The sequence below is a fragment of the Cornus florida genome, unplaced genomic scaffold, assembly GCF_030987335.1.
Source record: "Cornus florida cultivar Cherokee Brave unplaced genomic scaffold, ASM3098733v1 CherokeeBrave_3.0.0_Hap2_Chr05, whole genome shotgun sequence".
Taxonomy (NCBI): domain Eukaryota; kingdom Viridiplantae; phylum Streptophyta; class Magnoliopsida; order Cornales; family Cornaceae; genus Cornus; species Cornus florida.
This window is the reverse complement of record NW_026775575.1, coordinates 69,295,123-69,301,122: the sequence shown is the minus strand read 5'-3', so window position 1 is coordinate 69,301,122 and position 6,000 is coordinate 69,295,123.

Here is a 6,000-nt window from a genome sequence, read left to right as displayed (position 1 = left end):
CTTTTTCATCTCTCATCCATGAAACCCTTGATTTCACTGTAGACTTTCTCCTCACATGGAAAGAACATAATTGAGTAGAAATGGCTACTCTCTTAGTTTGTTAATTCAAATTTCTAGTAGTTATGCATTTGTCTTGTGATTAATCTATGAATTTATTTTATCAAATCTTAGAAATATATTGCATAACTTTGGCTATCAAACCCCTTTTAGTTTGAATTTATCTTTGAATAATTTGTTTATAATTCATCTGGGCAGTACATTTCAAAATTCTGTTGAATTTCAACTTTTAAGATGAATTTGTAAACTTTATAACTTAGATCATATTATTTGATTTTTTTTTTTTTGTTTTTTTTATAAAACTTAAATTGGTACATTGGTTCAAAATCATTCTCAATTATAATCATTAATTCTCAGTCAAAACCAATTTGAGCTTTGAAATTTCCAGTATATGATAATTGAATTTTTTTTTTACTCCAAACAAATTTAAGTGAATTTTTCTTTAGATATGTGTTCTAAGTATTCCTTCTGAAATTTCAGTTTCAATTTCTAGAAATGTCCACGGCTTCATCCTCTCGTAGAAAGAATCCTCCTCGTGGTCATAAACGGAACTCTCAAAGATCTCAAGATGTTGGTTCAAGTCCTAGTCCACAAACTCAAATATCTGCTACCATGCTTTATAGAAACCCCACCTACAAAGTAGCATTTGACACTATCTATCAACATAGAAAATTGGCCACAACAATGGTATTGTCCAAAAAAATTTGCGATGATCTTCATCTCAACACCTATAGATTGTTTGATGAAATTGGCCTAGGAAACTTTGTTGGGTTGAGTACCAAATACTATCCAAAATTCGTAAAATTATTTTACACTCACCTTGAAGAAAGTCCTGGAGAAGACAAACTTAATTGTTATGTAGCTAGAGTTCACTTTTACCTTGATAGAAGTAACATTGCTCGAATTCTCAAACTTGAGGATGGCATCCAATTCTATTCTCCTTCCAAATGGTTTATTGGACACGGCTTTGACAAACTCACAGCTATTCAGCAAATGAGTTATGATTCCCGTGTAACCAATACAAAAGTGGTAAATACCAGGCAATTAACTATGGAAGCCCGATTGATTCACAAGATCATCATGTACTCCATTCTTCCAAAATCCGGCAGTAGATCCAAAGTCACTCACATGGACGTCTTCCTTATCTGGTGTGTCTTAAATGGAAAGCCCTTTGATCTTGCATACATAATATTTCATCATTTGCTTGCTTGTAAGAGAAAGAAAAAGGTCTTTCTTTATTATACCATGGTTCTCACTCACATATTCATGGATATGAAAGTTCCGCTAGATAGTTCTGAAGCAGTTAAACCAGGGTCAAGACACATGCTCACTGCTTTAAATCTTGCGTCAATGGGGCTAAAAAGGGATTCAAATGGTATGTGGTTCTATCCTAAGCAATGGAGGTTTGAAGAGGCTCGAGATAGAGGAGAAGAAATTGAGGAAGTTGATGATGAGGATGAAGAAGAACATGACAGTGATGACAGTGCTGAAGAGGATGAAGTTCCAGCTGAAAATTGCACCAATCGTGATCTTTTATTGAAAATTCTCGAAGCTACTCGTTAAAATCAAGCCACTCTTGAAGCACAACAAACCACTCTTGCACACCAGCAAAGACAACTTGACGAAGTGCATATGTCTATCACTCATCTTAATGAAGATTTTGAAGCATTTCGCAAAGGAAATAGACCTCCTTCTCCTTAGCACAGTATCACCCCCGTCTAAAACCTATTTTTGTGGTCTCATTTGCTATATCTGCTTTAGAGAATCATATTTTTAGATATGTTCTATTTACTTATGTTATTTCATTTTGAACTCCTTATCATGAACTCTGCTTTTATCTACTCATTTGGTAGTTGTCTTCTAATTCTCCTTCTGTTTCAACTTCTGCTTTCTATACACTGCCATCTTTGCTATTTAAATTGCTCTTTTCTTTATCCATTTTGCTATTTCATGCCAAGGTCAGTATTTCCCATTGATAAAGGAAGATTTTTTTTTGATATGACAAAGGGGAGAAAGGTGTGTTCTATGCTATATTGTGGCTATATTGTGTCTATTCTATTACATTGCTATTTTTGATAGACGCACATTGATAGGGGGAGACATATTTTTCTTCAAATATTTGTTGTTGACATGAATTCAAGATATGCTTATTGATAGGGGGAGCATTATTTCAAAATGCAACTCCACCTTGACAATAAACACATCAATGTTTTGTCATCATCAAAAAGGGGGAGATTGTTGGCCTAAGGATTTAATCTAAAGGTCAATCTTATATTTTGATGATTACAAACCATTAATGATGTTTATGTACTAATATTTTCCTTGAGTGCTATATAGTTGATCAATTAATTCAATCCTCAATATTGAGCCAGAAGCATTCCAAGTACTCAAGCAATGGATTCAAGAAAGCATTGAAGTTGCAAGAATTCAAAGATTATTCAAGTACTCCATCAAAGGCTAACCGATAATGGTCAAAGATTGAAGAAAAGGGTAGATTAGATGGTGAGAGCTTAAGATTTAATGTCAAAGTTAATTTGAATATATTTGAAGCTCAAAATTCAATCCATGCATTGCATTCCCATTTTATTTCTCAAAGAAAATAAAATCAGCTCATGATCACATTCACAGGACTTAAAGAATTTCATATTAAGTATCATAATGTGAGATGGAGAAGGCTCCATAAAACAAAGAGAAGGCTCTTTTCTCTTATTCAGTAAGCTCTGAGAAGATTCTTTTCTTTAACTCCAGTAAGTCTTTGAGAAGTATTTAAGAAAAAGAGAGGGCTCAATCAAAAGAAAGAGAGGGCTCTTTTTGTTCCAAGAAAGCTACGAAAATGGATCTTCAAAATAAAGAGCAGGCTCACGTTTTTATTGAGCAGGCTCTTTCCAAGGAAAATGAACAAAGAGCAGGCTCTTTGGTTTTCAAGAGACGGCTCTCTTTAGGGTTTTGAACTGTAACGTAAACATTTTCATTAAATGTTCTCAACAACCTCTAACAGCTATATTGAACTCTGTTTATTCTATAAATACTGAGGTTGGTCTTCAAACTAAACGATCTTTTTTTTAACAGAGAACATTCTATCATTCCTTGAAAAGCATAAAAGAAGTTTTCTGAGCTTTCATTCCCTCTCTGTTATTTCATATCACTGTAGTAATTCTGAGCTTCACGTATATTCATCTTTTCTATAGTTGTGAGCTAAACTCTGTAATCTATCTTTGAGAGATTCTTGTACACTTGTTTCTTCAAATTTCAAAGCTATTGTAAAGGGTTGGTGTAACCCAAAAGAAAGCCTAGGAGAAGGGTGTTCTCCTAGCAAAGAAGAGAAGCAAGATCTTGTTTCAAAAGTGAAGGTTTGCTCTCCACCATTAAAGAGAAGCTCTAGTGAATTTGGGAAGTCTCAAGGGGGATCTTGAGCCGAGGAGTAGGAGTTTCCAAACCTCACTAAATCACCGAGTCATTGTTTGCAATCTCTTATCTCTATCTCTCTTATTTTTGTGCTTTATTTTGCTTGAATATTTCAATAAACTGATATTCAACAGTTTGGTAGAAATATAATTTTTAAATTGAAAAAATTGCTCCTTGACTCTATTCACCCCCCCCCCCCTCTAGAGTCAATTAGTGACTAACAAGTGGCTTTTATAAATTTAAAACTTTGGCCACATTGCACACTTACACTCTTAGTTCATCTCTTTGTAAACTTTTAGTGAACCGCGGTTTAAACCACCAAGTTTTTGGCGCCAAGTACTCTTTTGATCGTGTCTTTTCTTTATTTTCTTTTTAGTTACTTATTATGTTTGTTCTTAATTGACTAAGTGCATTGAGTGAAGGAAGTTGAGCAAAGGAGAATTCAAAGCAAGGAGTTAAGTAAGGCAAAAGGACTAAAAATCTAAAAAATTGCAAAGCAAAGCAAGGCTAGAAAGTTGAAAGTTAAATTGAAGTTGCTTAAGGACCTTTTGTGAGATCTTTCTAACTCAAGCTCTAGTTAAATTGTCGGCTCGCGTAGAGGCTTGTTTTTACATTCTTAGATAGATCGTGAACCCGCGTGGAGGTAATTTACTTTTCTTTGCATGTTGTTCAAGCATGGGAGTATGGGATCATTGTATGTGGAGATTTGTTGATTGATTTGTTGCGGGGGCGAAGTGATTGTTTTAATTTTTCAACCCTTCATCATAGAAAATCTAGAGGGTCATTTTAGTTATTTAGACCCGAATTTCATGGAACATCCGCCTTTCAACCAATTTCCTCCCGGAGTTCAAGCTCCAATTCCTCCGATGATCCTTCGTGATCATTACAATCTTCATGAATATCATGCACCATCTTGCATCTTGCTTCCTAACTTTGGGGCAAACCATTATGAAACCAAACCCGAGACAATTCAAATGTGTCCACTTTTCTATGGCTTAAATGATGAGGAACCTTATAAACATCTTGATGAATTTCTTGAGATATGTTCCACCGTGAAATACATGAATGTCCCGGAAGAAGTTCTTAGGTTTCTTCTCTTCCCTTTCACTCTTAAAAATAAGGCTAAATATTGGTTCAATAACTTAGAGGCAAATTCAATAACTTCTTGGGCACAATTGCAAAATGAATTTTTAAAGAAATTTTACTCTGTGAGTTTGACCAATGTTATGCGAACTTCTATTCGTGAATTTTCTCAAGGGGAAGGAGAACTTTTACATGAAGCTTGGGAAAGATTGAACGACTTGCTAAGGAAATGTCCACACCATGACATTCCTAAATGGCAAGTGGTTCAATATTTCTATGAAAGCCTATCCGACATTTACAAAGACATTGTTGATACTTCATGCGGAGGATCATATTTTGGGAAACATGAAGATGATGTTTGGCACCTTTTTGAGAAAATGAGTGAAAATTCATTGCATAAGTCTCACATTTCTCGTTTGAGTCATGAGTCAAGTAAAAAGAAAAATTTGAGAGTGTGTCAAATTAAGAGTCCAATGGAGATCATTGCCGAAGTTAAAACTCTTTCTCATAAACTTAATCAATTCCTATTGAGTCAAAAACCGATAATCCAATCATCTCTTCTTCCTAATCATTATCTTCATCATTCTTGTGAGCCACGTATGACTTGCTCAAGTGTTTTGCATTCTACTTCCAATTGTCCCCATGGACATGTGCTTAATGAACATTATGAACAAGTCAATGCCGTATTTACTCACCCTTTTTCAAATGTTTATGTTTCGGTATGGAGTGAATATTCAAATCCTTCTCAAGAAAGAAATTTTCAAAACCGATATGTTCCTCCTCATCAAAGAAATAAAGGTTCAAAATGATTTGTTTCATCCTCTCCTTCTTATCGTCAAAGAATGAATCAATTTTCTTACTCTCAAGTTTATAATTCTCAAAATAGCCCCAATCATCTTCTTGCATTTTCTAATAATTCTACATTTGAGGATAAGGTCTTAGTGGCTTTGGATTATTTGGAAATGAACACTAATTTGTTGCATTCTCATTCTCAATTAATATCAAAGCTTGAGTCTCAAATAGGGATGATAGCTAATGCATTGAATACTAGAGAAATAGGCAAATTGCCTAGCCAACCCGAACAGAATCCAAAAGCCCAATATTGTGTAGAAGAAAACCCTACGCCGGGGCGCCCTTCCCAAAAGCAAGTGCAAGCAATTACCACTTTGAGAAGTGGTAGATAAGTTGACAATAGAGTTAAACAACCAAGAAAAGATAGTGAACTAGTGCAACCAAAAGTTGACACCCGTCCCGTTTCCAATCCTGCTCCTACTTCCTTGGATAAGAATATCACCATCAAGAACTCACAACCCTCTTCATCATCTCCTCAAGTTGCAAGGTCGTATGAGCCAAAAGCTCCATTCCCTTTATGCTTTAAAAGAAACTTCGCCTTTTGGGAGGCAAGAAGGAAAAATCCATGACATGATGAAGGTCTTTAAGCAAGTCAACATAAAT